This window comes from Lathyrus oleraceus, chromosome 7, assembly GCF_024323335.1.
Source record: "Lathyrus oleraceus cultivar Zhongwan6 chromosome 7, CAAS_Psat_ZW6_1.0, whole genome shotgun sequence".
NCBI classification, from domain to species: domain Eukaryota; kingdom Viridiplantae; phylum Streptophyta; class Magnoliopsida; order Fabales; family Fabaceae; genus Lathyrus; species Lathyrus oleraceus.
The window spans coordinates 149,812,132-149,821,235 of NC_066585.1; the positions used below are offsets into that span (position 1 = coordinate 149,812,132).

Genomic DNA, 9,104 nt, shown 5'->3' on the forward strand with positions numbered 1-9,104 from the left:
GGAAAAATATATTGAAAGTGAAAAACAAAAGTTGATGGATGAAAAACAAAGTCTTGTATGTAAGAATTGTGAGTCTTTATCTTTTCAAATTGTTCAACTTAAAAGAGTTTTAGAAAGATATGAAAAAGGTCAAATTGGCTTGGAGGAAATTCTTAAGCACCAAAGGTATTCTAATGATAAAAGTGGATTAGGATATTCTAAGTTTTCCAAACCAAGCACAAATGAGACCATTTTTGTTAAAGCAAGTGAACAAGTTGTTAAAGAGAAAGTAAACAATTCTAAAAGTATGCATCAAAGTCATAAAAAGGAAATGATTGCTAAGAAGAAGAATTATGTTCCTAGATATAGAAGTCATTTTCAACCTACTTGTTTTTATTGTGGAATCAAAGGCCACACACCTAATGCTTGTTATGTTAGAAACTTTAGTGTTGCTCAAGGCCATTATGTATGGGTTAAGAAAGGAACTAACTATCAAGGACCCAAAGCAATTTGGGTACCTAATAAAACTTAATTGTTTTGTAGGTTTACTTGGAGACCACTTCAAAATCTATGCTTTATTGATAAAGTGGTTGTTCTAAGTTTTTGATGGGAGGCATAAACTAACTTTCAAATCTAGTTCCAAAGTCCAAGGGTTATTTCACATATGGGGAATACCTTAAAGGAAGAATTCTTGGCATTGGCAAAGTTGAAGCACTAACTTTCACATCCAATTGAAGATATACTTTAAGTTGACAAACTAAAGCATAATCTTCCAAGTATAAATCAACTTTGTAACAAAGACTTCAAAATCATGTTTCGGCAAGAATAATTATTTGATGAAGTCTCTCATGAGGTAAAACTCATAGGTAAACATTATTATTTTGTTTTATTCTTAATTTTTCATGATTTCTTTACATATTTCAAGTCTTTTCCCATCCTTTTTGCTAATGACAAAGGGGGAGAAGAAATATGTGTTTGTGTTTGTTTTTCTCTAACAAAGTGCAGCTAGAAAAGACTCTCTAAATATCATGAATTTAGGGGGAGCATTGATCAAGGGGGGGCCTTTTGTGTTAGAGAAACAAAAATAGAGCAAACCTTCAAAATTGGGTTGTCATCATCAAAAAGGGGGAGAATGTGAAGGCAAGCCTCTAAATGGTTTTGATGAAGACAACATTATTCATTCAAGATGTTATGCATGCTCAAAAGAAAATGGATGAAGACATTGAAGCGAGAACAAGATTTCATATTATTTAAAGTCTTGAAGATTTATCTTGGATTGATCAAAGGTATAACATTTATCTCTTGATAATATTTATGCAAGTGTTCAAAAGTGTCTCATGCATGCTATATAAGTTTAAGGGTGTTAGAAAATATATGCCATGAGTTTCATGCTTTTAAAGAATTGTTTTTAAATCTTTTTTAACAGTGTTAATCGGTTAACACTTTGGTTAATCGATTAACCAGTTGGAATTTGAATATTTTTTTAATTTCTTTCAACATGTCGTTGTTGGTAAATTATGGCGTTTTGAACCGCCGCAATTTGCATTGTTTTGAAGCAGTTTTTTACTTTTGAATATTTTCTGCACGTTGAGGTGTGTTAACCGATTAACACATATGTTAATCGATTAACACTGATGCAATGGATAAAAAGAGGCAACTTTTCATGTCTTTGTGTCTAAAACTTTTCTCAAATGAATCATGGCATCCCCTCATCATTGATACCTATTTGTAGAGATGTTTTAGCAATACATAAACATCATAATGTCAGAATTTCAAACATACCTCCTTTGCATAAAACTTCAAAAACAATCATTTACATAAAATATTCATTTTCACAAAGTGTTCATAAAACTTTCAAAAGTGTGAAACTTGTGCATCAAACTTTCATATATTATTCATCTAAGTTTCATCATACACTTGAACAATTGCTTGTACATTATTAAAGTGATTGTTACATAAGGAGAAGATCAATCAAGAGAAGATTGATAGTACTACACTTTATTCAAATCATCAAAGAAGATTTATTTCTGTTTGACTTGTGATCCAGGATTGTTGGACACAAGGGTTAGTGTTGAAGAGGATTGTTCTTCATACACTTGTTTACCTATAGGTTAGATAGTAAGCATCACCATTGGTGTGAGTAGGCTGTACAATAATTCTAACTATAGTGAAATCTCTTTCGAGTCGAAAGGGGAGTGGATGTACCTTCGGATTGTGAAGGGAACCACTATAAATTCCGGTGTCTTTTTACTTTCCGCAATTTATTTTTCCGCACTTAAACGAAAAATAACCAAAAACCGGAAACAAGATCGAAGAATTTTTAACCACCTAATTCACCCCCCCCCCCCCCCCTCCTCTTAGGCACATTTACAACTTACAATTGGCATCAGAGCAAGTTTTAGGTAACTTGTTCCTAAAGATTCAGATGGCTTCCGCAAACAATGATCTTGTATTTAAAGATGGTGGTAGTAGTAACAAGCCTCCTTTGTTTTCCGGTCAATATTTCGACTTTTGGAAAATCCGTATGAAGGCACATTTAGAAGCACAAGGAAGTGACATATGGGAGGCGGTTCAAAATGGTCCTTTTGTTCCTACAACGGTTGTTAACGGCGTCGGCTCATCAAAGCCTAAAACTTCATGGGATGATGATGATAAGAAAAGGGTTCTCTATGATAAAAAGGCAATTAATATTTTACAAAGTGCACTTGGAATGGATGAATTCTTCCGCGTCTCAACATGTACAACGGCAAAGAAAATATGGGATACTCTTGTAGAAACTCACGAAGGAACGGCCGAAGTCAAGAGATCTAGATTGAACACGTTAAGTCAAGAGTACGAGTTATTCCAAATGCAACCGGGAGAATCAATCCTCGACTTGCAAAAAAGATTCGTGCATTTGACAAATCACTTGAAAGCACTTGGTAAGACACTAACTAATGATGAACTTAATCTTAAAGTGCTTAGGTCTTTAACAAGAGAATGGCAACCCAAAGTGACGGCGATTTCTGAAAAGAAAAGTTTATCAATAATGACATCCGCTACTTTATTCGGAAAGCTTCAAGAATATGAGACGGCACTTGGACTATTGGAGAAACATGAGGTCCAAGAGAAGAAATCCAAGAGCATTGCCTTAAAAGTTGATTCCAAAGTTGTGAAGAAAGAAGACAATCCCGAAGAGGACGAAAACTTTATGCGTCTTGTAAAAAGACTAGGAAAATATTTTGGTGCAGAAAATAATATTGGAAACTCTAGTTACACAAGAAGAAAGAAGTTCTCAAAGAACAAAGAAAGAGAAACATCAACATCCAATGAAGACATTACATGTTATGAATGTGGAAAACAAGGCCACATCAAACCGGAATGTCCCAAACTCGCAAAGAATCGTGACAACAAAGGAAAGAAGGATTACAATAAGAAGTCCTACATTGCTTGGGATGACAATGAAATAAGTTCTTCATCGGATTCCGATAGTGATCAAAGTGTAAATCTAGCATTGATGGCATCACATCATTCCGACGATGAAGGCGATGAGGTTAGTAGTAACTTTTCAATTTTTGATAATGATGCTCAAGGAGCAATTGATGAACTTTTAAGTGAATGCAAAATTCTATACAAAACCATTTCATCCCAAAAGAAACAAATTTCATCCTTAGAAGAAAAAAATATTGCTTTGGAAAAATATATTGAAAGTGAAAAACAAAAGTTGATGGATGAAAAACAAAGTCTTGTATGTAAGAATTGTGAGTCTTTATCTTTTCAAATTGTTCAACTTAAAAGAGTTTTAGAAAGATATGAAAAAGGTCAAATTGGCTTGGAGGAAATTCTTAAGCACCAAAGGTATTCTAATGATAAAAGTGGATTAGGATATTCTAAGTTTTCCAAACCAAGCACAAATGAGTACATTTTTGTTAAAGCAAGTGAACAAGTTGTTAAAGAGAAAGTAAACAATTCTAAAAGTGTGCATCAAAGTCATAAAAAGGAAATGATTGCTAAGAAGAAGAATTATGTTCCTAGATATAGAAGTCATTTTCAACCTACTTGTTTTTATTGTGGAATCAAAGGCCACACACCTAATGCTTGTTATGTTAGAAACTTTAGTGTTGCTCAAGGCCATTATGTATGGGTTAAGAAAGGAACTAACTATCAAGGACCCAAAGCAATTTGGGTACCTAATAAAACTTAATTGTTTTGTAGGTTTACTTGGAGACCACTTCAAAATCTATGCTTTATTGATAAAGTGGTTGTTCTAAGTTTTTGATGGGTGGCATAAACTAACTTTCAAATCTAGTTCCAAAGTCCAAGGGTTATTTCACATATGGGGAATACCTTAAAGGAAGAATTCTTGGCATTGGCAAAGTTGAAGCACTAACTTTCACATCCAATTGAAGATATACTTTAAGTTGACAAACTAAAGCATAATCTTCCAAGTATAAATCAACTTTGTAACAAAGACTTCAAAATCATGTTTCGGCAAGAATAATTATTTGATGAAGTCTCTCATAAGGTAAAACTCATAGGTAAACATTATTATTTTGTTTTATTCTTAATTTTTCATGATTTCTTTACATATTTCAAGTCTTTTCCCATCCTTTTTGCTAATGACAAAGGGGGAGAAGAAATATGTGTTTGTGTTTGTTTTTCTCTAACAAAGTGCAGCTAGAAAAGACTCTCTAAATATCATGAATTTAGGGGGAGCATTGATCAAGGGGGGGCCTTTTGTGTTAGAGAAACAAAAATAGAGCAAACCTTCAAAATTGGGTTGTCATCATCAAAAAGGGGGAGAATGTGAAGGCAAGCCTCTAAATGGTTTTGATGAAGACAACATTATTCATTCAAGATGTTATGCATGCTCAAAAAGGAAATGGATCAAGACATTGAAGCGAGAACAAGATTTCATATTATTTAAAGTCTTGAAGATTTATCTTGGATTGATCAAAGGTATAACATTTATCTCTTGATAATATTTATGCAAGTGTTCAAAAGTGTCTCATGCATGCTATATAAGTTTAAGGGTGTTAGAAAATATATGCCATGAGTTTCATGCTTTTAAAGAATTGTTTTTAAATCTTTTTTAACAGTGTTAATCGGTTAACACTTTGGTTAATCAATTAACCAGTTGGAATTTGAATATTTTTTTAATTTCTTTAAACATGTCGTTGTTGGTAAATTATGGCGTTTTGAACGGCCGCAATTTGCATCGTTTTGAAGCAGTTTTTTACTTTTGAATATTTTCTGCACGTTGAGGTGTGTTAACCGATTAACACATATGTTAATCGATTAACACTGATGCAATGGATAAAAAGAGGCAACTTTTCATGTCTTTGTGTCTAAAACTTTTCTCAAATGAATCATGGCATCCCCTCATCATTGATACCTATTTGTAGAGATGTTTTAGCAATACATAAACATCATAATGTCAGAATTTCAAACATACCTCCTTTGCATAAAACTTCAAAAACAATCATTTACATAAAATATTCATTTTCACAAAGTGTTCATAAAACTTTCAAAAGTGTGAAACTTGTGCATCAAACTTTCATATATTATTCATCTAAGTTTCATCATACACTTGAACAATTGCTTGTACATTATTAAAGTGATTGTTACATAAGGAGAAGATCAATCAAGAGAAGATTGATAGTACTACACTTTATTCAAATCATCAAAGAAGATTTATTTCTGTTTGACTTGTGATCCAGGATTGTTGGACACAAGGGTTAGTGTTGAAGAGGATTGTTCTTCATACACTTGTTTACCTATAGGTTAGATAGTAAGCATCACCATTGGTGTGAGTAGGCTGTACAATAATTCTAACTATAGTGAAATCTCTTTCGAGTCGAAAGGGGAGTGGATGTACCTTCGGATTGTGAAGGGAACCACTATAAATTCCGGTGTCTTTTTACTTTCCGCAATTTATTTTTCCGCACTTAAACGAAAAATAACCAAAAACCGGAAACAAGATCGAAGAATTTTTAACCACCTAATTCACCCCCCCCCCTCTTAGGCGCATTTACAACTTACAACACTAATTATTACTGGGCAGTTCATTTCTTTATCCAAAAACTCATATCTTAGGTTCTTGGGCAATTCCTTAAGTTCTTGAGCTGGTTTTTGAGAATTTGGTGAAAGGGCTGGAGTAAGATCCAAATATTCGTTAGTGTGAGGTTCTGTTTCCTCTAGCTCGTTATCCTTTTCATTCGGGTTTGAAAATGGTTCAATCACAGGTTCTTCTTGATCAAATTCCCTTATGCATTCATCTATGATATCGATCGCATAACATGCGTCTCCTATGGTTGGTGCCATCAGGAAATTTGAAAGAATAAACTCTATCTTTTCATCCCCTACTTCGAAAGTTAATTTTCCTCTTTTAACATCTATTATAGCTCCGGCTGTTGATAAAAATGGTCTACCTAAAAGAATAGGGATATCGTTGTCTTCCTTAATATCCATGACCACAAAGTCTGTTGGGATATAAAGTTGACCGATCCTAACTGGGATGTCTTCTAAAATGCCTATAGGGTACTTAATAGACCTATCGGCTAATTCGAGGGACATCTTAGTTGGTTGTAATTCTCCTAAGTTTAACCTTTTACACGCAGCTAAGGGTATTAAACTCACACTAGCGCCTAAGTCTAGGAAAGCTTTGTCGATCACATGACTCCCTAGAATGCAAGGTATAGAAAAACTCCCAGGGTCTTTCTCCTTCTTAGCAAGTTTATTCTCGGAAATAAAGTTGCATTCCAAGGGTTTGGGATCGTCAAGCCTACGCTTGTTGGTTAAGATGTCTTTGAGAAATTTGGCGTAAGATGGAATTTTGGTGATAACTTCGTTGAAAGGAATCTCTACATGAAGCTTCTCTATTACTTTTATAAACTTTTGGTATTGGTTATTGATTTTGGATTTTTAAGTCTTTGCGGATATGGGATTGGTGGTTTGTACGGGGGTGGTGGTTTGTAAGTTTTATCCTTGGCTTCTCCTTCTTGGTCGGTTTGTTTTTCAGGTTCCACCGGTTCCTCTCCTTGGTTGGTAGGTATATTTTCTTTAGAAGCTTTTGACTCGCTCATTGCTGGGTTATGAGGCCCTTCGTAAGCCGTCCCACTTCTAATAAGATAGCGTTAGCTTGCCCTCGAGGGTTGAGTTAAGGTTGTCCAGGGAATTATCCTCCAGATGTAGTTTGTGGGGCTTGGTTTTGTGCTACCTATGAAATCTGGGTTTCAAGCATCTTGTTGTGAGTGATTATCTGATCAACCATGGTCCCTAATTGCGTTATCAGTTCGTTTACATGAATATTCTGGTTTAGGAATTCTTTATTTTGCTGAGTCTAGCCTGATATAAAGCTCTCTATGATCTTCTCAAGGTTAGGCTTCTGGGGCACAGCTTGCATAGGTTGATTTGATTTTTGGGCTTGATAACCTTGTGGTCTCTGAGGTGCATAATTTTGGATAGGGTTCTGGTTTTTATAGGAAAAATTCGGGTGATTCCTCCATCCAGGGTTGTAAGTGTTTGAAAATGGGTTACCTTGGGCGTAATTCACTTGGTCGGTGTTCAGGTCATTCAAAAGGTTACATTCCGCTGATTCGTGTCCTTTAGATCCACAAAGCTCACACTCTATGTGGACTACCATTGCGGTGTTAGTGTTTGTAGAAATATGTTCGACCTTAAGGGCTAAAGCGTCCATTTTTGCCTGCATCATGTCCATAGAGCTTATCTCATGTATTCCACCTTGGGTCTCCTTTTTCTCTATTGATGCTCGTTCAGTTCCCCATTGGTAATGGTTTTGGGCCATATCCTTAATTAGGTCACAAGCTTCAGGGTAAGGTTTGTTCATCAGCGCGCCACCAGCGGCATCGTCGATGCTCATCTTTGTGTTATAATGGAGTCCATTGTAGAAGGTATGAACGATCAGCCATTGTTCTAGGCCATGGTGTGGACAGACTCTTAACAACTCTTTATATCTCTCCCAAGCTTCAAAAAGTGATTCTCCTTGGTTTTGAGCAAATCTAGTTATTTGGTTTCGAAGAATAACAGTCTTACTATGGGGAAAATATCTAGCAAGGAATACTCTTCTAAGGTCCTCCCAGGTAGTTATTGAGTTAGCTGGAAGTGAATCCAACCATGAACGTGCTCTATCTCTGAGGGAGAAAGGAAATAATCCTAAACGAATCGCATCAGGTGAAGCACCGTTGGATTTAAAGGTGTCGGCCAGTTGGATAAAGACTTTTAAATGTTGATTTGGGTTCTCAGTAGTGAGACCCGCGAATTGGTTCTGTTGCACTAATTGCAGTAAAGATGGTTTTAGTTCGAAATTGTTGGCAGGAATGAGGGGGTTTACTATACTAGAACTAGGTTCCTCGTCAGAGGGTTGGGAAAATTCCTTAAGAGGTCTCCGGTCGCAATTCTCGGTCATAGCTTTCTTAATTTGGATGAGTAAGAGGTGTGTACGAGTGTAACATTCGGGTTCTGCTAAAGGATCTACTAAATTTCCGGTACTATGGGTTCTTCGCATTTACCGGCTAATAATGCCTTAGTATAGACGGTGTAACAACAGGTTACGATATTTGACGAAGTTGGTCCCCGGCAACGACGCCAAAAACTTGATCGCTCTATTCGCAAGTGCACGAATCGCGTCAGAGTAATATAAAAGAATATCCATCGCACGGAGACCAAATCGTCAATCTATCGATTACTATCGTTATGATGTTTATCTAAGGCGGTATAAAAGAGATATTGATGTTGCAAAATAACAGTAAATAAGGAAAATAATAAATGCAATGTAGATAAAGACAGGTTTGAATGTATTTCACGTCAGTTAAACGATGTTTCGATTGTCTAAATAGAACTACTTATGGGGCAATATTTTCTACTCTTGAAAATAATCCATTTAACAGGAACTGTCGCTTTCGCGTATTCAGAACCGAGTTTACCCTTAAATTAAGGCTTTTTATTGTCACTTATAAAAGATGCACAGAACGCTAAAGTAGTAAACTTATTTTTAAGAAATAAGACTCGTAAACTTGGTTGAAAAGTGATTTTGATTTGGAAAGTTTACCCAAGGAGTTTCCTGATTTTAAATCTATCAACGCGTCCGAAAACAGTTTCAAAAATCGTTTTTCCTTAAAGTGATA

General features: G+C 35.5%; 1 non-coding gene across 1 annotated transcript; it reads left to right on the top strand.

Annotated features, from left to right (window-relative positions):
- Positions 1-7,895: 7,895 nt before the first annotated feature.
- On the top strand, positions 7,896-8,002 carry LOC127109797 (small nucleolar RNA R71). The gene has a single exon (XR_007797048.1). It is a non-coding gene; the product is annotated as a small nucleolar RNA R71 (small nucleolar RNA).
- Positions 8,003-9,104: the final 1,102 nt, after the last annotated feature.